The sequence below is a fragment of the Cololabis saira genome, chromosome 12, assembly GCF_033807715.1.
Source record: "Cololabis saira isolate AMF1-May2022 chromosome 12, fColSai1.1, whole genome shotgun sequence".
Taxonomy (NCBI): domain Eukaryota; kingdom Metazoa; phylum Chordata; class Actinopteri; order Beloniformes; family Belonidae; genus Cololabis; species Cololabis saira.
In genome coordinates, this window is record NC_084598.1 from 31,452,229 (window position 1) to 31,477,022 (window position 24,794).

General features: G+C 40.3%; 6 non-coding genes across 6 annotated transcripts; 4 read left to right on the forward strand and 2 right to left on the reverse strand.

Moving 5' to 3' along the window:
* Positions 1-6,250: 6,250 nt before the first annotated feature.
* On the forward strand, positions 6,251-6,323 carry trnar-ccu (transfer RNA arginine (anticodon CCU)). Its single transcript has one exon. It is a non-coding gene; the product is annotated as a tRNA-Arg (tRNA).
* A 2,934-nt stretch (positions 6,324-9,257) lies between these two features.
* Positions 9,258-9,330, forward strand: trnar-ccu (transfer RNA arginine (anticodon CCU)). Its single transcript has one exon. It is a non-coding gene; the product is annotated as a tRNA-Arg (tRNA).
* A 1,197-nt stretch (positions 9,331-10,527) lies between these two features.
* trnar-ccu (transfer RNA arginine (anticodon CCU)) lies at positions 10,528-10,600 on the forward strand. The gene has a single exon. It is a non-coding gene; the product is annotated as a tRNA-Arg (tRNA).
* A 735-nt stretch (positions 10,601-11,335) lies between these two features.
* On the forward strand, positions 11,336-11,408 carry trnar-ccu (transfer RNA arginine (anticodon CCU)). Its single transcript has one exon. It is a non-coding gene; the product is annotated as a tRNA-Arg (tRNA).
* A 12,022-nt stretch (positions 11,409-23,430) lies between these two features.
* trnar-ccu (transfer RNA arginine (anticodon CCU)) lies at positions 23,431-23,503 on the reverse strand. The gene has a single exon. It is a non-coding gene; the product is annotated as a tRNA-Arg (tRNA).
* Positions 23,504-23,962: 459 nt separating this feature from the next.
* On the reverse strand, positions 23,963-24,035 carry trnar-ccu (transfer RNA arginine (anticodon CCU)). Its single transcript has one exon. It is a non-coding gene; the product is annotated as a tRNA-Arg (tRNA).
* Positions 24,036-24,794: the final 759 nt, after the last annotated feature.

Here is a 24,794-nt window from a genome sequence, read left to right on the forward strand (position 1 = left end):
TTTTGGAAGAAAATCTGGAATTTTTTTTTGAAGGATAAAATATTTTAAGAGATAAATAACTATATTCATGTTTTTTTCCCTCAAAGATTTTAAATGAACGAGTTATCTTGAAGATACTCAGATATCAAAAGTCAAAAGGTCTTCAGTGTGTTAAGTACAGTTCTGTCGACCTTCTCAGGATGGTATCAGCTGCTTGTGAGGCTTCTGAAATCTGATTCACATTACAAGGCAAAATATGATAATAATAATGATAATAATAATAATGGTAATGCCGGAGTATTATTTGTAGCCAATAGCACTTTTCATAATGTTACAAGGGCCTTAGAAGAAGTGATATAAGGCAAGGAAGGTCGTAAGGATGTCTGCAATAACAAAAATGCCTCGTAAATACCAGGCTTATCTAAAGAAAAATGTGTTAAGGATTGATTTGAAAGCAGCCAAAAACTTTGGGGCAGATTTACACTGTTTCGCCTTAAAAAAAATCAATTTCTATTTTAGATATCGAGGTGATAAGTTAATCCCTAAAGTGTGTGGACACAGTGAACTTGTGGCCCTGCTGGATTTGTTTTCAAGGGAGTTTCCCTTTCAGAGGACAAAAATCTGGGACCAGGATTATTCCAACGCATCGCTGCAGACGGATTCATTGCTGATTGGGCCATTATTTACTGTTGTAAAAAAGACAAAAAGATTTTTTTTTCCTGAGAGCTCTCTGATATTTGCAGCAACAAGGAGAAAGGAGTTTGGCAACAGCTTTTCGGCTTACGTCGCGGTTCAAGGGGATATGAGAATGTTGAACTGAAGACATTGCAAAATTTATCTGCAGAATCAGCTTTGAGAATGTGAATGCACCTCTTATGGCCAAAGACACAGACCAATAAAGAAGCCCTTGAATAACTAGCAGTTTTATGGTCAGTGACGGCTGTATCCAGTAATCTAAGACTAAGAGAAAAACCAGATCAGAGTGCCAGGTCTTGTGCTCTTCAGAGTGTTGCAGCATCCTTCACAGACTGAGCGATATGAAAAACGCCTATTAGATCTATAGGAAGTTATAGGTTTGGAACGATGTATAAGAATAAACACTAGACAAATTTTGGTATTACAATAGATACTAATTCTAGAACACTAAGGGCCCAATTTACTAAGATCCTAAATAAAGAGTACTAAATTGCGTGTGCACTGAAAAAGTTTGCACGTGCTGTTGTTGTGTGTTTTGCGGGTGATCAACTAAGATTGCGTGCAGGTGCAAACCTCAGTATTTAAATGAGGTGTTGACTGTGATTGTGGGAAAGTATGACTATTGTGGAATCCATGAGCGCATTTAAACATGAATCATTAACACAAAACTGGACGCTAAACAGAACGTGACACGGAATGAGAATATAATTTTTTGCCATTGTGTGTACGTTGTCATTTGTAGTAAATTAAACATGAGCATTTAGTCCTTTTTGACATTTACTGAATAAGAGATCTGTGGGTAATATATGTCGACGAGGGGGTGCTTTTCACGGCAGGGGTGCTGAATACGGCACAACACCTGCCGGGGTATGACACGCTAGAGCCAACTGCAGAACAGGCGCACAATAAGAAACACTTTTTTCTCCATGAAAACACGTGATTTATTTATTATCACAAATAAAAAAATGAATGTGCCTCCTGTGGCAACCTTTTGCTGAATAATACTCGATTTAACATTCAAATAAAATATTTCTCCTTTTGCATGTGGAGAATCCTCACCACAAGTTGAGCCATCCCCACCCCATTCCTCAAATCAGGCACCAACAAGCATGCCTGCGTAATGCTGGGCAGATTAGCACCTTCCTTTCGAACGTATTAAATACAGACGCAATCACAATCCCCGCAAAAACTTTCAGGCTTGGTAAATCTCATTGCGTGTGGTAAATGGACATATTTGCATTTTCCCCTCCCAGTATTTAGCACTTTCTGCCGGGTACGCCCCATATTGATTATTCATCAGGGCAAAAGTACTAAATGAATAGCGTGTGCTATTTTGCTCATTTGAGAGGCGCAGTCCTCTTTGCACGCTGTTAGTAGATCAGCTTGCACATTGGTTTGCGGGTGATGTCAAGTTTGCACACGTTTTTACGCACGCAAACCTTTAGTAAATCAGGCCCTTAGATTTATAAAAAGGGACCTGCAACCTACCTAGTACTTGTTACCATAACTATGTGGGTGACACGTATAACCAAGATTATGGAGGACAGCTAGCTCCCGCCCTCTTACAGAAATACTGGGTATCTAAAAAGCAGAAGAATTTGATGAAAGAATGGCAGAACACAGGAGAGCCCGCTTCTCAGGTCAAAAGTCAGCTGTCCACCTGTAGCTTATTAACATGAGGAACTCTTTTTAAAAAGGACAGTAATGTACACATCCGGGACAAAAAAAGAGTGCTCTGTTCCGTGTTCAAGCAGGTCAGGTTCCCAGTCTCTGGTATGGTTGGAAGAAATGCTCTTAAAGATTGGCATTAATGAACAATTATGAGATAATAAGATACTATTCATGGCAACAATCACAACATAGAGGTCTAATCCGACATCAGACATCATGTACAGACAGTCATATTTCTGCCGCATTGTTGGACATTTATACATACAGTCAAAGGAGATTGACTCACATTTAGAGCAGCCACTTAGTCCTACCTCTTCTGTTGCATCAACAAACTGAGTATCCAGGTTTCCAAGGTAGATCTTCTGACTGTTTAGAAGGCACCATCTAAGTGCTTGCAGTGTACCGTGCAACAACAGAATTGCTTATGTATATATATTAGGGGTGTAACGGTATTTGTATTCGTCCCGTCCCGTCACGGTACGGGCGTCACGGTTCGGTGCACGCAGTCATACGGCGAATACGTCTGACTGAGTTAAAAAATAAAATAAAATGAATCATCGTTTTTTTTTCCCCTTATAAATATCAAAAGTCACGTTCCATTACAGACCTAAATCTGTGCTAGTCTGTGCATATCAATAAATATATGTACAATTCATATATCATCATAAATTGTAGGCTATAATAACGATAAAATGTTCTAATTCTTAATTTACAACTGTCCTGAACGCATCAGGGCCGTGAGCCAACGCGGATTGGGCCTGATTTAAAAAGCCTGATTTATGGTTCTGCGTTAAATCGACGCAGAGCCTACGCCATAGGGTACGGCGCAGTCTACGGCAAGGTTACGCGGCAACGTGCAACCTTCGCCGTAGGCGCTGCGTTGGTGTAACGCGGTACCATAAATCAGCCTTAACAGTCACAGCAAATTTGCCGTGAAGGAGATTAGCGCTAAAGTTTAAAAGAGGACTAAATTTGTACAAAGTTTTGAATGTTACCCCGTTTTCCACGTTACCTGGATTATTTTGGGTTATGGAAGAGTCAACTACCGTTGGTGAGTCAGTGTAACCTTCTTAAATAATTTATTTATCAGAATGTTTTGACCACCTGCCTATTTGAATGAGCTTTGTGTTGTTTTCAACGAGACCGCCGAGTCTATTCTCTGTTATAGAGCTCAGAAATGATGTTATAGACCGCTGTGTCTATATCTATCTAAATAGACTGTGTAATTTAGACCAGTTATGTTTTTTTTGTATTTAAGCTGTATCAAAGATAGAACTGAGTCAGTCCGTGACTATCTGAGTTTTCAGCGCCATGTGATTGACAGCTGTCAGGCCTGTGTGTGTGTGTGTGTGTGTGTGTGTGTGTGTGTGTGTGTGTGTGTGTGTGTGTGTGTGCTCTGCTTTCTGCAGCATAGGCCTATAGGCTTGGCTCAATAAAAGTGAGAATAAATGTAGTTTGATGGGTAGGATGATGTTGTTGAACGTTAAAATGACTATCATAAGGCCCATGGAGAATGCTCCGCCCCCAGACGGCTCTGCCCATATGCAGCAGTAGAGGAGCCCGGGTTCAAGTATTTATTAAAAGTGCTCGAGCCTCGTTACAATGTCCCATCCCGCGCTCACATAAAAAAACATAAAAAATTAAAAACACTAACGCACAAGTTAAATGTTTTATTCTATTTATTTTACACTTTAATAAGAGATGATTTTTAGTTTTGTAGCCAATTGAACAAACTTTAACTTTCAAATGCTATGATCAAAATAAAGGAAGAAAAAACTCGTCTTATACATTTGGGACTTTTTGTATTTTTTTTTTCTGTTGTACCGAACCCGTACCGAACCGTGACCCCTAAACCGAGGTACGTACCGAACCGTGACTTGTGTGTACCGTGACACACCCTAATATATATATATATATATATATATATATATATATATATATATATATATATATATATATATATATATATATATATATATATATATGTGTATATATATATGTGTATATATATATATATATATATATATATATATTGTGTACTGTATATATTGATGTACATTTTCTTTCAATTATGGTGCATCTCCAATAATCCATAAATAAAATTAAAAAAATAGGGGAAAACAAAGTCAACAGCAATAAAAGAAGGGAACTGAACTGAAATTCTTCAAACAAGACATTGAGGTATTGGTTATTTCTCATCATCTGTTCCGTCAATGATGGATGTGAAAGTTCTGAGCTGGACTTTCCCTTTAAAGTCCAGCGATGGGAAACCTTACTACAACAACAGATTCCCTGCAGAGCGAACCAAATCAAAGCGCTTCGCTCCAACTATAGCATGTCTGTGTATTAGCGTGTGCTAATGCATGGTATTGTGTATGTGTGTTCCATAAACACACAAGTAAGCTAGTGTCTGTGTATGATGTTTTTTTTAAATGTATTTTTTTCCATGTTCTGTGTCTCATTTGCTTGTTCAAACTGGAATACAGGGTGAAAATCAGCTCGGACATGTGAGCCAACGTAATATTCCATCTTCATAACACACAGTGGCTCTGGGAGTGTGTCTGTGTGTGTGTGAGCTTGACAAATTTCTTCTTTTGCAGAGAAATGTGTCACTCAGCAGGGGTGAGCATGGTTAAAACACACTCTCCCACTCACACACACCCTAAACAAAGATGGGTTCAGTTGTGAAAGGGATGAGAGGTGGAGGGGATTGAGAAGTGTTGATGCTGCAGGTTATAGATGGCACCCTTTCTGAGAATGAATGCGTTTGTTGGTGACATGAAAGGTTTAGTGTCTGAATGAAGGTTTGAGTGCGTGAGAATACCTTACAAATATGTGAATATATGCATGCAAATGTGTCTCTGCGTGTAGTTTGTGGCTTGAAGAGACAGTATTGTATTGCTGAGTGATGGGATTAAATGCTTGTTGACACGCACACAACTACACACATGCAAAAGTCTGTGTGTGCTAAAGAGTCTAAATTACTAAAGTTATTCTTGTGAATATTGTAAAGATTTCAAGAATACCAAAGTTTCAAACAAATTAATTTGGGAGAAGTATGTCACCATTGTAACATGTAAGTAGGTGTGCAGGAATAATAGCTGCAATATGCACAAACCCATTTCAAAGAAATTACCGTAAAAACTGCATTTTTCAAGAAAATTAGAATACAGTTTTAGACTATGATGTTAGTTTTAAGAATCTTAATCAAGAAACATTCTTTCAAGGCTATTGTGGTTGAAATAAGACATGTTTTACCATATTTAGAAATATTAGATTCAAGAGGGGCTGTTTTGCAGTGCAATTAAACTGCTTCAGGACAAACCAAACCAAAATATTCGTTCATTTAGATAGATAGATAGATAGATAGATAGATAGATAGATAGATAGATAGATAGATAGATAGATAGATAGATAGATAGATAGATAGATAGATAGATATGCTTTATTCCAGACTCAAGGTCCATACAAAAATACAATCAAAAGACACACAGTACAAAAAAGATTAAAAAACACAAAGATAAAAAATAGTCTAATGACTCATTTTAAGAGACACTTATACCAGTGTTCCCAAAACTGAGACGTGCAGCGTGTGGCACTGTACATAATGTTCACCAGTACCACAACAATTTGATTTTCAGAATCATTTAACCGACAAATAAACCTGTACATTATATTTCTCAAAACAGATTGCAGTGTGTTCACTCCAGCACTCACAAAATCTCACTCGCGCTCGTGTAGGTTTGGCTCCATAAGAATTAAAGCTGGATGATCAGAGGTCTTGATTCAACATCTCCCAAGATGGACAGCCCAGATCAGAACATTTTATCCACCACTCTTTTCCACACACCATGTACGGGATCTTCACGTTAACATAAATGATTGGTCAGAACAGCATGAAAGAGCCCCAGTGGCCTAATGGATAAGGCACTGGCCTCCTAAGCCAGGGATTGTGGGTTCGAGTCCCATCTGGGGTGTTGCGTTATATTGTTGATAGATAAAATACACATTGCTGCATGAGATGAACCGTTCACATACCAAACTACTTCATGACTGAGTACCCACATGTGCTTGATCGACCTTTAGAAACAACCCTTTGAATACATTGTTTCCTGTACACTATGGGCCCGATTTACTAAGATCCTAAATAAAGAGTACTAAATTGCGTGTGCACTGAAAAAGTTTGCACGTGCTGTTGTTGTGTGTTTTGCGGGTCATCAACTAAGATTGCGTGCGCAATTGATAACAGGTGCAAACCGCAGTATTTAAATGAGGTGTTGCGTGTCTTACCGTTTGCGGCGCAAACTTTGCGCCATGGAGAGTCTGGATGGAAAGCAGGATATAGTCGCAAGCGCAAAATGAAATTTGACGAGTTGGAGTTAGAGATATTAGTGGACGAGGCAAATTGTTGTGCCGTATTCAGCACCCCTGCCGTGAAAAGCACCCCCTTGTATATTCAATGATAAGTAGACCAAGAAAAAAAACAACACACTGACACTTCAATATATTTATATATACACACCCACACAAACACATACTTAGGAGTTTATATTCAGAATCAGAATCAGAATCAGAAAGGGGTTTATTGCCAAGTTTTCACACGAGGAATATGTTATGGGGATTGGTGCAACACAATACAAATATAAAAACAAATATATAAGAGATAGAATAAAATAGAATGAAATGTATAAACAATAAAAAGTATAAACAGTAAAATAATAAAATAAAATGTACAAAATGAGGTTTTAAAGTGCCGGGTGAGTCTGTACAAAAGTGACTTAGAAACTTAGGATAGGTAAAAAGTATAAACAGAAATGTACAATGAGGTTTGTAAAGTGCCGGATATGAGTCTGTACAAATGTTACGGGGTTGGAATATTTACGTTAATGTAACGTAGAGTGGGATGGGGGGGCAGTCCTTGGTAGTCGGGGGGGGGGGGAGGGGGGACCGGGGCCTTGTTGATGAGGAAGGCTGCAGACGGGAAAAAACTGTTCTTGTGGCGTGAGGTTTTGGTCCTGATGGAGCGCAGCCTCCTGCCAGAGGGAAGAGTCTGGAACAGTTTGTGTCCGGGGTGGGAGGGATCTGCTGCAATCTTTCCTGCACGCTTCAGGGTCCTGGAGGCGTGCAGGTCCTGGAGAGATGGAAGATTGCAGCCAATCACCTTCTCTGCAGAGCGGATGATACGCTGCAGCCTGCTCCTGTCTTTCACAGTGGCAGCAGCGTACCAGATGGTGATGGAGGAGGTGAGGATGGACTCAATGATGGCCGTGTAAAACTGCACCATCATTGTCTTTGGCAGGTTGAATTTCTTCAGCTGCCGCAGGAAGTACATCCTCTGCTGGGCTTTTTTGGTGAGGGAGGTGATGTTCAGCTCCCACTTGAGGTCCTGGGATATGATGGTCCCCAGGAAGCGGTAGGACTCCACAGAGTCTGCTGGGGAGTCACACAGGGTGAGGGGGGCAGGTGGGGCTGCGTTCCTCCTGTAGTCCACTATCATCTCCACTGTCTTTAGAGCGTTGAGCTCTAGGTTGTTATGACCACACCAGGTCACCAGCTGGTCCACCTCCCACCTGTAGGCGGACTCATCACCATCAGAGATGAGTCCAATGAGGGTGGTGTCGTCCGCAAACTTCAGGAGCTTGACGGACTGATGACTGGAGGTGCAGCTGTTTGTGTACAGGGAGAAGAGTAGAGGAGAGAGAACGCAGCCTTGAGGGGATCCGGTACTGATGGTCCGAGGGTCAGAGACATGTTTCCCCAGCTTCACCCACTGCTTCCTGTCAGACAGGAAGTCAGTGATCCACCTGCAGGTGGAGTCAGGCACGTTCAGCTGGGAGAGCTTGTCCTGGAGCAGAGATGGGATGATCGTGTTAAAGGCAGAGCTGAAGTCCACGAACAGGATCCTGGCGTAGGTTCCTGTGGAGTCCAGGTGCTGGAGGATGAAGTGCAGGGCCATGTTTACAGCATCGTCTACAGACCTGTTGGCTCTGTAGGCGAACTGCAGGGGATCCAGTAGTGGGTCGGTGATGTTTTTGAGGTGTGGCAGCACAAGGCGCTCAAAAGACTTCATGACCACAGAGGTCAAGGCGACGGGTCTGTAGTCGTTAAGTCCTGTGGTCCTTGGTTTTTTGGGGACAGGTATGATGGTGGAGGTTTTGAAGCAGGCTGGCACATGGCATGTCTCCAGGGAGGTGTTAAAGATGTCTGTGAACACCGGAGACAGCTGATCGGCACAGTGCTTCAGGGTGGATGGGGAGACAGAGTCCGCCCCATATATATATAATATTATTATATATATATATTTTTTTTTTAATATATTTTGATCCCGGTTTTTTCCCATTTTATCACCCAGTGCTCCTACCTAACAGTCCTGGGCATTGCCATCCTCTACCAACCCCGGGAGGCCCTGCACTGAGCTCAGGTTTCCTTAACCTGAGGAGTGAGCAGGCCGCATCTTTTCACCAGACAGGGTGGGGCTTCTCCGGCCGGACGTAGCGCGTGGAAGGATCACGTTATTCCGGCAGGATCCTCCCCACCCCATCTGGCGCCCCGGTTGGCCAGAGGAGGCATGTATAGCCCAGGACTGTGTGCATGTTTTTGTGAGGGTAGCTCCCATTAGCTACCCAAGGGAACACGGGGAGAACATACAAACTCCACACAGAAAGGCCCTTTCGCCAACCCCACCCATGGTGTGGGCACTGAAGTCATATATTATATATATTGACAAATATTATGGAAGACAACACAGTAAGCAGGCTATTAATTAATGACATCAATAACCATTTACCCGATTTTTGTTATCTGTGACTGTGATTGTGGGAAAGTATGACTATTGTGGAATCCATGAGCGCATTTAAACATGAATCATTAACACAAAACTGGACGCTAAACAGAACTTGAATCATGAAACAGCCCCAGTGGCCTAATGGATAAGGCACTGGCCTCCTAAGCCAGGGATTGTGGGTTTGAGTCCCATCTGGGGTGTTGCGTTATATTGTTGATAGATAAAATACACATTGCTGCATGAGATGAACCGTTCACATACCAAACTACTTCATGACTGAGTACCCACATGTGCTTGATCGACCTTTAGAAACAACCCTTTGAATACATTGTTTCCTGTACACTATGGGCCCGATTTACTAAGATCCTAAATAAAGAGTACTAAATTGCGTGTGCACTGAAAAAGTTTGCACGTGCTGTTGTTGTGTGTTTTGCGGGTGATCAACTAAGATTGCGTGCGCAATTGATAACAGGTGCAAACCGCAGTATTTAAATGAGGTGTTGCGTGTCTTACCGTTTGCGGCGCAAACTTTGCGCCATGGAGAGTCTGGATGGAAAGCAGGATATAGTCGCAAGCGCAAAATGAAATTTGACGAGTTGGAGTTAGAGATATTAGTGGACGAGGCAAATTGTTGTGCTGTATTCAGCACCCCTGCCGTGAAAAGCACCCCCTTGTATATTCAATGATAAGTAGACCAAGAAAAAAAGCAACACACTGACACTTCAATGTATTTATATATACACACCCACACAAACACATACTTAGGAGTTTATATTATATATATATATTTTTTTTTTAATATATTTTGATCCCGGTTTTTTCCCATTTTATCACCCAGTGCTCCTACCTAACAGTCCTGGGCATTGCCATCCTCTACCAACCCCGGGAGGCCCTGCACTGAGCTCAGGTCTCCTTAACCTGAGGAGTGAGCAGGCCGCATCTTTTCACCAGACAGGGTGGGGCTTCTCCGGCCGGACGTAGCGCGTGGAAGGATCACGTTATTCCGGCAGGATCCTCCTCACCCCATCTGGCGCCCCGGTTGGCCAGAGGAGGCATGTATAGCCCAGGACTGTGTGCATGTTTTTGTGAGGGTAGCTCCCATTAGCTACCCAAGGGAACACGGGGAGAACATACAAACTCCACACAGAAAGGCCCTTTCGCCAACCCCACCCATGGTGTGGGCACTGAAGTCATATATTATATATATTGACAAATATTATGGAAGACAACACAGTAAGCAGGCTATTAATTAATGACATCAATAACCATTTACCCGATTTTTGTTATCTGTGACTGTGATTGTGGGAAAGTATGACTATTGTGGAATCCATGAGCGCATTTAAACATGAATCATTAACACAAAACTGGACGCTAAACAGAACGTGAATCATGAAACAGCCCCAGTGGCCTAATGGATAAGGCACTGGCCTCCTAAGCCAGGGATTGTGGGTTCGAGTCCCATCTGGGGTGTTGCATTATATTCTTGATAGATAGATAAAATATGTACAACTTACACATTGCTGCATGAAATGAACCTTTGACACCCAAAACTGCTTCATGACAATGAAATCTAGAAATTTCACAATATGGACCACTATAGATCAGTGGTCACCAACCCTGGTCCTCAAGATCTACTGTCCCACATGTTTTGGATGTTTCCCGGCCTCAGCAACACCTTATTCTAATTAACCGTCCTAATTAGCCTGTTATCAAGGTCTGGACAGTTCTGTTGTTGGCAGCTCCTTGTATCACAGTGTGCTGAAGCAGGGTAGCATCTAAAACATGCAGGGCAGTAGATCTCGAGAACCAGGGTTGGTGACCCCTGCTATAGATCAACCCTTAGAAACAACCCTTTTAATACATTGTTGTTTCCTTTTTGATAGATGGATAGATAGAAAGAATACGTACCACTTACACATTGCTGCATGAAATGAACCTTTCACCTCCCAAACGTCTTCATGACAGCGACATCAATTCTCAAAATCTCCCAATATGACAAAAAACTATTTGACAATTGAACACTGTAAGTTTGGTAACACAGAAATTAAAGCAGGATGACCAGAGGTCTTGATTCAACATCTCCCAAGATGGACAGCCTAGATCAGAACCCATAACACACCACATTTTACCCACCACTCTTTTCCACTTCACCATGCACTGGATCTTCACGTTAACATGGATGATTGGTCAGAACAGCATGAAACAGCCCCAGTGGCCTAATGGATAAGGCACTGGCCTCCTAAGCCAGGGATTGTGGGTTCAAGTCCCATCTGGGGTGTTGCATTATATTGTTGATAGATAGATAGATCATCATGTCAGCAAGGTCAACTCCTCCCATGTGGACATTGTATTGTGACACAATGTTTGGGCAAGGAACACCAACTCTTCTCTCTGGAGAATCGTCTGACTTCTTTAAGAGGGCTTACAGCAGCACAGGAGCTAGCTAGAGTGACTGCTTTGTTGTCAACCCATTTTACAACAGCCACTTCTGCCTCATTATCCACCCTGTAGTCATAGCTGCCCCTTCCTTGCCTCAGCAGAGCACGGTCATCCTCAAGGATGCATCCCTTTAGCCTGTTTTTGCGGATGGTTCCCAGACTTCGCAAGCCAAAGGACTCCTTCAGGTGCACAATGAGTGGTAGAGAGGTGAAAAAGTTGTCAAAATAGACCACACACTCTGAGGGGTTCCTGATGGTCTTGCAGAGTTGAACAACAACACTGGCTCCAACTCCAACTTCTTTGACAGGACCCTGTGCTATGCCAAATGTGCTCTTTCCAGTGTATGTGAGGAAATCATACACTATCCCAGAAACACCTGCTCGAACAAAGATCTTGATACCCCAATGGTGAGGTTTGCTTGGGAGATATTGTCGGAGAGACCCAGCCTTTGTTCCCTTGTAAGGGACCATCATCTCGTCTATGGAGAACTGGTTCTCGCTATCAATTTCCAGACATTTCTTCCTTACATGCTCCAGCACTGGTGTGACTTTGCAGAGCCGATCCTGGGCAGGGTTCGATGTCTCATTATCCTGAAGGTGGATGAATCTTGAGAGGCATTTAAACCTTTTTACCGGCATCACATTAGCTATTTTGGGATAACGTGTGCCTTCTGCCCAATAATCATCCATAGATGGCATTCTTACCACTCCCATGATTAGCTTAATGCCAACAAATGACTTGAGCTCATCCAAAGTGGTGTTAATACTGGCTCCAATTTGTTGACAACTGTAGAGATTTGTCTGTTCAGCAATATGCTGAAACAGATCGTCATCAAAAAAACGGGCAAAGTAGCTACGAGGAGGATACAGCTCATCAGGTGTTCTGAATTCACTGGCAGTTGCTGTTGACTGGTGCTCAAACCTCTTCTTCCGCCAGCTGTGAAAAAAAAACACAGAGAAGTAGTACGTGCACAGTTATGAAATGAGTTAACTTCTTACTTTGTCAATATTTGTAAGTACCCCAGATACTAATCTCTCCCTTATGATGAACTACACACATTATTCTTATAAATCCAAAACCCAACATACAGACAAAACACAACATGTACATTGTGCATGCATGCATTGTGTACAACTGTGCAATGCTGTGTGGACAAAGCCGTACTGTATAAGAAGCAAGTACAGACTGAAGTTAGCTGGTTAGCATTCCAAGTTCAGTAAATATTACGACCATACAATAGGTTTGCTTTTTTCACATCAGATATTACATAATTACATAGCCTACAATTATTATGGTTTGCACTTAAGAGGTTTCTGCAAGATCGCACATGTAAGTGTCCCTAGCTGTCACCTGAATCCCTTGGCTTTTTTGGACTTTTGATCCGTCTCCGCCTCCTCCTCCTCAGTAGAACTATCCTCACTTGCTGCCGCTATCTCTTGCTGCCTGAACATTACTTCCTCATCTTCATCACTGACTGAGTCTGAGTCTGAGTCTGAAGAGCTTGCAGGGATCTCCTCAATCACTCTCATCCTCTCTCTCATTTTTGTACCTGCCTTGCCATAAAAAGAGCTAACTGTGATGCCCTGCAGGAAAATATATACAACAAAATATATGGTTATACTGTCATAATGTACATACATGTACATGATAATATCTATTTTTGCAGTGAATATTAACACATCTTGCAGTTTTAAACTAAATCTTGAATAATACACATTGACCAACTTTCTATCATTTCTACCCCTAATCTGGCAACGTATCTTGTGGGATACATACATTTCAAAAGTTGCTAAATAACACTTCAAACACAGTTAGAACATTTTTTCTTCATTAGCACATTATGACAACAGTCATAATTAGTTTTATGAATTTATATTATTGTTTTATTGAAAATAACTATGATTAATATTTTAGTACTTACCCTCTGGGAAGCAGGTCCTGCACCACTGGCGGCCATGATGATTTCTGATCAGGCTGACTAAACGATGACAGATAACCTGAACCTAATCATGTGACCTACATACTAACAAAAGACAAGACTTTTGATAAATGATAAGTTAATTGGTGAAAACTTCCAATCAAGCCCCCTACAGGATGTTAAAGACATTGTATCTCCTGGTGCACGATGCCTGTTTAGGGAAATATTTGACTTTTTTTACTCTCTCTCTTTCTCTCTTTTGCCCCCTCCCTTTCCTTTTTGCATTTGGACTTTAACAGTTTGAAGTTAAACCCGGATGTCCTTGTGATATTGTTGCACTGACATAGTGAATAAAGTGAACCGAATGAGTTAAATGCATTTGTCAGATACGCTTTTTCTGTTCTCTAACTCTGCCGCTTGCTGTCCGTGGTGCAGAAAACGGATGCATATTGCGTAAAGGCCCATTGGCTGAATTGACGCCACTAAGGGAGGAGACAGAGAGAAACTCAGGGTTTATTGAAGAAAACCTGCTAGCGACCAGGTTAGGGTCAGAGCGTCTGTTACTACGGTAACTGACCGAGAGCTTAAGTTACCTCTCTTTGTGAAACAGGCTAGAGTTACCCCTCTCTCTCTGGTTTGAGTTACCTCCCTTTGTTAAACGGAAAACTCAGAGTTTCCCTCATTTCAGGGTTAACAGACTCAGAGTTTTCACTAAACCTGCTTTGTGAAACGGACCCCAGAAGTCTTAATTCAACATCATAAAAAAAACATTAAGAATGATTATGATCTATTGGGTCTTTATTCACAGTTCAAATGTCAAGTTCACCAAAAAAATTAAAAAAATTTGCTAAAGTGGGTGTTTGTCATCGCAATGCAGGTGTCACTGCAAAAAGAAAAGAAATATCCACACATCAAGTTAATAAAAATGCATTCCTGTACATTTGTCATGGATGTAAAATCTAATTATGAAGACTAAAATGTTTATTTTTTTCATAAAGTTGGGCATCATAATCAATAGGGGTCAATAGAAATTGATTCGCGTATGGAGCCAACCCCTACTGGTCATTCATAGAGCTGCACTTTTTGTATTTCTAGGCGTCAATTTTAAAAACCATAGGTTATGCCTCTGTCTCACTTGATGGGATGGAGGGAAAGACAAACATTTACATGAGAATATAATGTAATCTTGAGTGAAAAATGGGATCTCATTTATTTTTTAAGTAGAGCAGTGGATGTTAAAAAAAACACTGTCTAAAGGAACCTAATTCTGCAAGTAATCTGGGCTATTGGTGATAAAAACAGCATCAAATAAACCTTATGCCCCTCCCAGACAGATGTTAGATAACATAGATATCATTAACTTGGTCCGTCTTTGGTTTACAGAATATTAGAGCGGACACAGCTTACGCTTAATTAATAGTTAAAATGAGCCCAAAAGGTGTTAATACTGTAAACCTACACACAAACATTTTTTTGTTTTCTTCTAAACTGCTAAATTAGCTGGGAAATACACAGAAAAATTGTTTTATTTTCAGGATTTCAGCCTGGAATCGTTATTTATTTATTTATTTATTTATTTTGGCCAGTTTACTCTGAACTTTACAACTGCACCCATGCTGAGCAGAAACATCAAAGTATGCGACAACAGCACATACGCCCTTCGAAACCGTTTAAAATAAAGACTGTCTGTTTGCAAATAATGTTCCCTAGATTAATGTGTCCGATTATCCTCTCCTGGAGGTGGGGATTACCCCCGCTGACCGCGAAGTGAAGACACCTCAATTATGAGCAACAGGCACAGACAGGAGGTTTAAGTCAACCTGCCATTTGAGTCAAAAGTCAATCCGGTGTTATAAACACTCTTAAATCATCATATGATCTCATGTTAAAAAATACACACCATTAAAAAGATATGAGCACAAAAACAAGGTAGTGGAGAGAGAACAAGACCAACCCCAGTTTATCATCACTTAAGCACACAAAAGGAATTTTATAACTGAGAGGTTAAGGAGGTTTAGAAAGGAGGGGCCCAGATAATGAAAGCTTGATGCCTTATGGGCAAAGGGAAGTCCTTTGTAGTCAAAAATGTTAAATGCCTCACAATAAAGCAGCTCAAAGACTGTAGTTGTTATTAATGTTAAGGGGGGAATTAACAAAATGTTCCTAATAGGGTCCATTCTTGGAATTCATGCTTGAAAATTACATTCCCAAAATAAAATGAGTATCCCTCAGAAATTGCTAAGTGTTTGAATAAATTAGATTTCAAAATAAAAGGAAACACGTGATAACACAGCAGAAGTGTAATACCTGTACATTTCATCCACATTACATGTAGATGGCACACAGTACAAAATAATAATAATAAAGAATATTAAAAGTAAATAAAGAGTGTATATCTATTTGCATTCACGAAAACCTAAAGAACATGAAAAAGCATTCTCTAACATCTCACCACTAATTGTACCAAGATTGATGATTTGGTTTCAGAGTTAGAGGGATCTTTGGTCTCTTTTCTTTCCAAAAATGTTTCATTTTGAGACATTTTGGCACATCCAGGTTTCAGGGAACCAAGCAATAACACTTGTTGTTTTTCATGCATACATATATGTCAAATGTATTAACACCTTTGGCATTTAAGTGTTTCGTTTTTTTCTTGTGTCAGCTGATGTGGTTTATGCATGCAGTTCTGTCAGTCCGTGAACTGTTGGATAACTGGATTATTTACAGCCAGGACAATTGGAAGACAGCTCAGATAATATTGTGTTCTAATTATTATTCACTCAGACTGAAAACAAGATTGTATGTTTAATCAAGATGGAACTAGGCATTCCTGCTTTTATAGGCTTCTACCAGAAACAAATGATTTGAAAGTGCAAAAATTCAGATAATTTTTAGAGTTTTTAAACCTTTGCCAACACTAATGTTTTAGCTTTGAGTTCATTAGCAACAATTTCACATAGAGGAGTATGACGGCTGTCTTCCAACAAAATTAAAGATTGTAAAATATCACTTTCAAGTCAAAGAATATGGAAATAGTTTTAGGAAGCTTTCGTCTAGCCCGCTACCCATCCCCACAATCACTGCTATTGGCAAAAAAACACCTAAATCATCTCTGGACTCCCATCTCAAGAGAAAAAGAGTAAATTTGAGTGTTGTAAAAGTGTCCTAACCTCCATACCCATAGGGGGACCCGCTGAGCTAAAAACGGCAACATTTTCATTGATTTAAAACATAATTAAATGTTAAATATAGAAAGAACAGAAAACCATCATCATCATCTAATCAGAAAAATCCATCCAAAGTTACTGACTTAACCACTAGGATTTAAAACCAGCTTTGCTGCTTGAATAAGAAAACAAAAATCCAGCTACAGCAGGAATCCAAAGTAAACAGTAAGCTGAAAACCAAAGTCCAACATTTATCGAGCCAAAGAAAGCTGAAACTTGTTTCATTGAACATCTGACACACCAGACTGGACCTGAACATAAACGGGCGGAGAAGACTGACCACTACCCCATCACAACATCACAACTCTGTCGTGGATTTTTTTAAAACCCTTAAAAGCTCAATAAATCATCGCCAGGGGGATTTTACTTCCCTCTAGTGATCAAAAACATTTATGCTGCTTTAAATAATAGTTCATATTTCTCCATCTGTCTTCTGTTTCCTGTCCATCTCCTTTATATATTTAACCTTTTTTTCTTGAGATAACAGTCTTTGATCTTAGTGTCCTGTAGATTAATCATATCAGAAAAAAAAAATGAAGTCCAACACAGGAAAAAGTGGTTTAAACCTCATGAACCAGTGCAGAAAATGTAAGGCTCTATTTGCACAAAAAGAGCAGATCAAAGTCAAAAGATGATTTTTATGCTTTGTACTACTGAAAAAGTTCTGAATGTAACTATAAAAATAATCACCAAGATAAACATGCTTGTTTGACACATTTTTCTTTTTATTCATGGTATTTCAGACAGGAGAGAGTCAAAAGGCAGACTCATCGATAATCGCTGTTTAATCATAAATGACCAGCTCAGATCTGCTTCATGAAAGTTTCTCAAAAAGTCTTTTCTTATGCTAATTCCGCCGATTAAGTCAAAACGTGTGTGTGGCGGGGTGGGAGAAAAGCAAGAGGGATTTTAGAGAACAAAAGAGGGTCAGCCAAGAGGGCCACAGATGAAAACAACAACGCGAGGATAAGAAGAGGTGGGTTGGAATGAAAGAGGAGGAGAAAGAGAAACAAAAGCAGGGGACAGAGAAAATGGGACGCTGGAGGCCCCATATCGATTCTCAATATTTACCTCCTTGGATACCCAGAGGCCTCGCTCGGATTTAACATTTTTCTTTTATTTCCTCTTTTACCCTCTTTTAATTTCGTTTAATCTTACCTCACTTTTTTTATTCATTGAATTTTCCCTTACTATTCATTGGATGCCGTGTCTGTCAAAGCTGTCAAGGTCCATATTTTACATTTAAAAAAAAAACCTCCCTCAAGTCATGGTGACACATCTCGATCCTTGGCTCATGTACCAGCTGTCTACAAGGATGCAACAGAGTCTGGTATCTGCTCATCTGTCCGTCCTGCTTCAGTGAGCTCAAGTATCTAGTTGCCCAGGCAACCACAAAGTTACTGCTGCCAACCAAAACTTTTCCTGCCACACCTGCTATTTCGACTGCAAAATGAAGCTAGCACTTGGTTGAGATTGCACAAATGGAAGTCACCCAGTGAGCTTTAGATCCTCTGGCAGGGGATGAATGGATGTTCGGTGGGAGTTCTTCCAAACTCTTCACCTCAAACTGGAACTGCAGGGAGCCGAGCTGCTGTTCATTTTATTTCAGTGACAGTTCGGGTTTAAAAAATATATATATATATCACGTTCAAAGAGATAAAAAGGTGGCAGGGGGATTTTTCTAATATAATCTATGTTCAAGAACCTTTCCGAAAAGGGTTAGGTCATGAACATGAGTAGCTGTGTATTTTGTAATGATAGTTTTTTTTTGTCATATTTGTCATTTTTACATTATAAAAGCAATACGATTGCTCATCAACATATATTTTATTTACATTCGAATATTAAAAAAAACATATCAAATGTTAAAAAATGACACAATTTACTGTTGCATGAAAAAAAAGCTTTTTTTTAATTTGATGACAGAAACAAGTCACAGAAAAGTTGGAACATAGTCAACAAAAGACTGGAAAATGAACTGGTACATTTTTTTAACTGAATCAGGTCAGCAACATGACTGGGTCTAAAAGAAGAGCTTCTTACAGAGGAGGAGCCTCTCAGAGGTTCACCTGTGAAAAACTATCTACAATGTGCAATAATTTCAGAATAATGTTCCTCAGTGTAAAACTGTAAAACACAGAGTTCAGTTTTTAATACCTTTGACCTTCAGACTCTGAGACAGAAACCCATTAAAACTGACACGATTCTGTAGAGAACATTACAAAAGGTTTTTCTGGAAATCTCCAAGAACATCCACCCATGCAGGTTAAAGCATTCTCATGCAAAGAAGACATATGTGACCATTTAAAGGGTACTGAAGTAAAGCGAAAACTGTCCTGTGGTCACTTTTTGGACACCATGAATACCAATCATCCAGACCAGAGAGCACAGATCCCAGTTGGCTCGTTATCAGAGCTCATTTGTTGTTTTGAGGTTTTGATCTTTGATTTTGTTGTCTCTTACAGCCTTGTATGGTGACGCTTTAGTCTTGTAACCTGTGCTTCCTAAAGAGTGTTTGTGTTTTTTGTGTTTTGTTTACTTGACTCCCTGTTTTATTTTGAAAGAATTGTTCTTTTCTGCCAAGTCTTCATTATTGATCTCTCCTGTGTCTGCTCCACTGTATTTAGGTTCATCCCCTGGAAAACTTGACAACTTAGTTTAAAAGCCTGCAGCGCTGCACATTCGGAAAAGAAATTGGAGGTATACATTGGAGAAATGTACACTCCCACCCAGACAACGTCTTGTTTTTTTATTCAGCGATGATGCTAAACCACATACTGCGTCTTTTTACTAAGTGAATACATTTGGTGCATCTCGGAAATAAAATAAAAAAGAACATTAAGAAAAAAGAGACAAATATGAACCAGGATTGTTGAGCAGCTCATAACTTCAACCCAAAAGTCCAAGAACTGACCTCAGTTTAGACTTATGTGGAGTATTGTTAGAAGAAGAGGCGGTGTTACACAGGAGTAAAACTCACCATATCACAATTTTGCCATCAAATTCAAAATTACCTTTTTTCCCTTAAGATTGCATGTTAAATTGTCAATGGTTTATTGAGCATAAAATATGGGTTTATGAGATTTGTAAATCATTGCATCCAACATACAGACACACATATTAGTGTCCCAACTCTTGTGGAACCGGAGTTGTGGACACAAAGCTCAAGAAATCAGTTGTTTTCCAAAAGGACCACCTGCAGGCCACCGACGAGGTGAAATACTACTATAATCCTGGTAAAAGGGAGAGATTCTTGCTCTCCTCCTCTTCACTGTTGTCCAATTTCCAAGGCAGAAAGGTAGGCCTAATCCTTTTAAATTGGCAAAGTATCCTTTTCTTTCTTTAGGGGTTAAAACTGATAATCCTTTAAAAGTGGCCAGGCTCTTGTTCCTTTTTCTCTTCATCTCGCTGATTTAAGAGCTGCAGTGTAATCTGCTCTTAGTTTAGCACTGGATTTAAAGCCAGCTGACATTAGAGGATCTGACAGTAGGTCTGGGTGATTGAGTCCGTAAGTGGCTGAAAGGTGCTCTTTAAAAGAAAGGAAAGCTACAGGGAGATGGAGAGAGAAAAGAAGATAACTATTCAAGTAGAAGAAAAAAAAAATCACTAACCTTTATAATGCACACGGAAAGGGTAAATACTTTGGTAAATGTAAAGGGAGAGAAGAAATGAAGAAAAAATCTGAAAAGTAATACATCAAACCACACAGGATATTAACTTGGTGGTCAGCGGGAGGAAAGTAATTTTTATGGAGGGGTGGATTGGCTAAACAAGGTGTGTGCAAGCGCACGCACACACACAAAAATACACACACATACACACACACACACACACACACGCACACACACAAACATGCACACACACCTTTGGAAACTGAATCTCCCAGTTGGAATCGGTGTGGGTTTAACCTTTGACTTTGCGACCTCGTCTTAGTTACGGCGCAGACAGCTTAGTCACTTAAAAACCATCAGATACTTGTGGTAAAGTTGTAGCAGGGGAGTGATTAGAAGTTGTTGAGCCATCTGGCAGAATGAAGCGCACTTCTAGTAAACTTTTCACTGTCCGTGGAATCGAGCGTTATATTTCTTCATGTCGAGGCTCTTATAAACATGAGGACACTTCCGGAGACGCTCGTCAAACTGGGTTTTACACAGCACACGCAGTTCACTAGAAGTACAGCCATTTTATGAGATACACAAAGCACATTTGTTGTTTGGCACGCATATTGTGAGAAAATAGATTCACTAGGCACTTAATTTCACTCAGTTTGCATCACATATCCTCCACTATGTAAATGTTTGCTTCTCAGCAAGCTTGATCCAAGATGGTGGCCCGTGCAGACGCAGCGGCTCATAGCTCTTGTGTTTTGACAATAAGGACATCTAATTAATCTATGGAGATTCTAGTTGATGAGACTGGACCGTCCAGGAGCGCATTGATGCAGTTTCAAGCATCCTAGAAGCTGTGGTCCACTCTGCTCTGCTAAGGATGATTTATTTCTGAATGCTGCAAAGCCACATCTTCTTGCACGCGGCAGATCAAGTTGGTAGGTAGTGAGACACAAGATTGGTATGGAGAGTCGGTCAATATTCAAAATGAAAACACCACGAGCAGGCCTCGAGTTGAAGATCAACAACACGTTAAAAGAACATTGTACTTGACTCCACCCATCCTTTTGAAAATGGTAAGATCTGAAAGGACATGGTGAGAAATATGTCTTTAAGAAGCAGATTACAGCGATTATCACATGACGGCGAAACCTTTGGGTAAACTCATAATCTCAGGATTTTAGCTGAGCAAGTAGCGCTCTGAAACGCCCCGGGTGGCACCAGAGGTCACGCTGAGGACGGAGCAAAACCACTACGAGACCGGACGTGGGACCCAGACTTTCCTGTTTATCTCTTGTGTGTTCTACAGCCTACAAGCTCTTTCTAAACCACTTAGTATAATCACATTTCTTCTTGCAGTGCTACATTTCTTCACCGTCACACTTTTGTTTGGAGTCTGATCATATCATAAAACCCTTCGAATTTGCATGAACTGACAACACACAAACAAAGGAAGTTTCACTACAGTGAGATTCGCTCAGAGTCAATCGGTGGCTGTATACAATCTAGTCCAACTTCATATTCTTGAGTGCAACAACAGTGGAGCGCTGCATGTCTTAAAGTGTACAGGACATTTCCAGCTCTAGTGTACTGATACATTAGCTTTGCACCCATAACTTTTCCAAACAGTTTACACCTTTTCAGTTGTATGTACTGTATAATTTATTATGTAACATTTAGATAAATACAATACAAGCCAATATTAATAACATCACCTGGCAAATTATACTGCCATAAAATATTAGACAAAATCCAGACTGCAGAAGCAATGGTTGGAAAAATAATGCCTATGATTCATTATTAGCTTGTAGAATAATAATATGAGAAACTAATTAAACCAAACTAAAAACAACTTTGTGTTTTGACATAATTTTGGCCCGTTCTTGTTCTTCAGCTCATATGTTGAAATTTTGGTGCCAAAACATGTGCATCTCTCTATTTATACTGTCAGGGTTAAAGACGTTTTATTTTGGAAAATGAATACATTGATATGATGTAGGATTATTGGGGTTGAGTTGAGTCATTTTGTTAAGTTTTGGTTTTGTTTGTGACCCGTTTCCTGTTTTATTTTGAAAGAATGGGTCCTCATTTTTTTAGGCGGCATTTTGGATTCCTGTTTAGCAGCGCTTTTGAAATGAAATACTTTTGTTTTTCAAATTCCTGTTGCCTCACCTCCTGCATTTGGGTCCTGCTCGACTCGCCACATGACATATCTACAATCGCATACATTTGGGAAGTGACTTCTAAATCAAAATTCTAACTCAGCAAAACTCAGGGGTTGGAAAGTTTTAAAACTAAGTAAATCAATGAGCCGTTCTGGCTGCTGTGAACAAAGCTGTAAAGACATGGTGAACAATAAAGTTGTTGTACTTTATCATTGTGGTATTTTGCCAAAATGAAGTCGCAGACCTCAGGCAATAGTGTACATTTTTGAAAAAAATCTCATAACTATCCTCCAACAACATTCTATTAATTGTTAGGAAAAGAAGCATTATTTTTGCTCAGTTTTCATACTTTGTCCATGGTTGCTAAGTTTAAATGAAAACATAATTCCTTTTATCTATTAGTTTTCAAATGAGCCGACATTTAATCTGCTTCACCAGCCCAACACGGATTTTAGCCTGACCTGATTCCTGCATCTTTCCTGTTCTCAGCAGGGTTTTCTTCTGATTACAGAGGAAACAGAAAGTTTAAAAGGTAAATAAGAGGTTTTTCTGTGAACCCTCTGAAAACAGTCTAGTCTAACATATTTTATTTATATTTGGATTCCATATTCTGACAGAGAGGACCAAAGTGAAACAGGAAAGGACAACACTGCTGGAAAGATAAGACAGTGATAGGTGCTGTGTGTAGTGTGGTGACTACTGTGATGTTTGATTGATGTGTCTTAGGGGTGAAATGTGTTGCAGTAAGAAAAGACAGACATTCCAACATGAGACAAACAGACATAAAAAGAAGAGGACGCTATTATTGCTGATGCTTTTATCAGGAAGGAATGAAACCCATTAACCTTACTGGTGTGAAGGAGCATCACTAATAACTGTAAGAACATGCTGCACAAATGGCTGTTTTGATTTCAAAGTGTTGAGTGTACGCAATATAAGACAACACCCCAGATGGGACTCGAACCCACAATCTCTGGCTTAGGAGGCCAGTGCCTTATCCATTAGGCCACTGGGGCTGTTTCATGATTGTCTGACCAATCATCCATGTTAACGTGAAGATCCAATCCATGGTGAGGTGGAAATGAGCGGTGGGTAAAATGTTGTGTGTTATGGGTTCTGATCTAGGCTGTCCATCTTGGGAGATGTTGAATCAAGACCTCTGGTCACCCTGCTTTAATTTCTGTGGAGCCAAACCTACAGTAATCAAATGTCAAATTGTGAGATTTTGAAAATGAAAAGGTCATGAAAAGGTTCGGGATGTGAAAGGTTCATTTCATGCAGCAATGTGTAAGTGGTACATATCCTTTCTATCTATCGTACAGGAAACAATGTATTCAAAGTGTTGTTTTTAAAGATTGATCTATAGGATCATGTGGGTACTCAGTCATTAAGTAGTTTGGGATGTGAAAGGTCCATTTCATGCAGCAATGTGTAAGTTGTACATATTTTATCTATCTATTAACAATATAATGTAACACCCCAGATGGGACTTGAACCCACAATCCCTGGCTTAGGAGGCCAGTGCCTTATCCATTAGGCCACTGGGGCTGTTTTATGATGCTCTGACCAACCATGTATGTTGATGTGAACATCCAGTGCATGGTAAAGTGGAAAGGAGTGGTGGATAAAATGTTCTGTTCTAGGCTGTCCATCTTGGGAGATGTTGAATCAAGACCTCTGGTCATCCTGCTTTAATTTCTGTGGAACCAAACCTACAGTGTTCAATTGTCAAATTGTTTCTTGTTATATTGAAGGATTATGAGAATTAATGTCAATGTCATGAAGAAGTTTGGGATGTGAAAGGTTCATTTCATGCAGCAATGTATTATATGTTGGCTGCATCTTGGATTAACTTTTTGGATTCCAGCTTGGCAGCGATTTTTGCAAAATGAAATACTTTTGTTTTGAAATGCCTGCTGCCTCACCTCCTGCATTTGGGTCTTGTCTATCTCAGCACAACTCTGTGGTTTGGAATAGGGATGCCCCGATACCGATACTGGTATCGGTATCGGGGCCGATACTGCTCTCATATACTCGTACTCGCAAAAATTGTCCGATACCACTTCATTGTTGTTGTAGTTACTGATTAGTGACTCTAGGGGGACATGTTGAGCCGCCCCGCGGCTCCCTGGGTTACTGTGCAGCCTGGAGGCTGAGCAGCTGTCGAGCCGCCGCTGCTCAGCCAGCTGTTCTGGTTAGCCGCTAGTCTGCTAACCTCAGTGTGGTGATGAGAAGAGAGTGATATCCATGAGTGAGACTGGCAGCACCGTTTCAGGCAAGATAGCGACAATTAATGAAAACCGGATG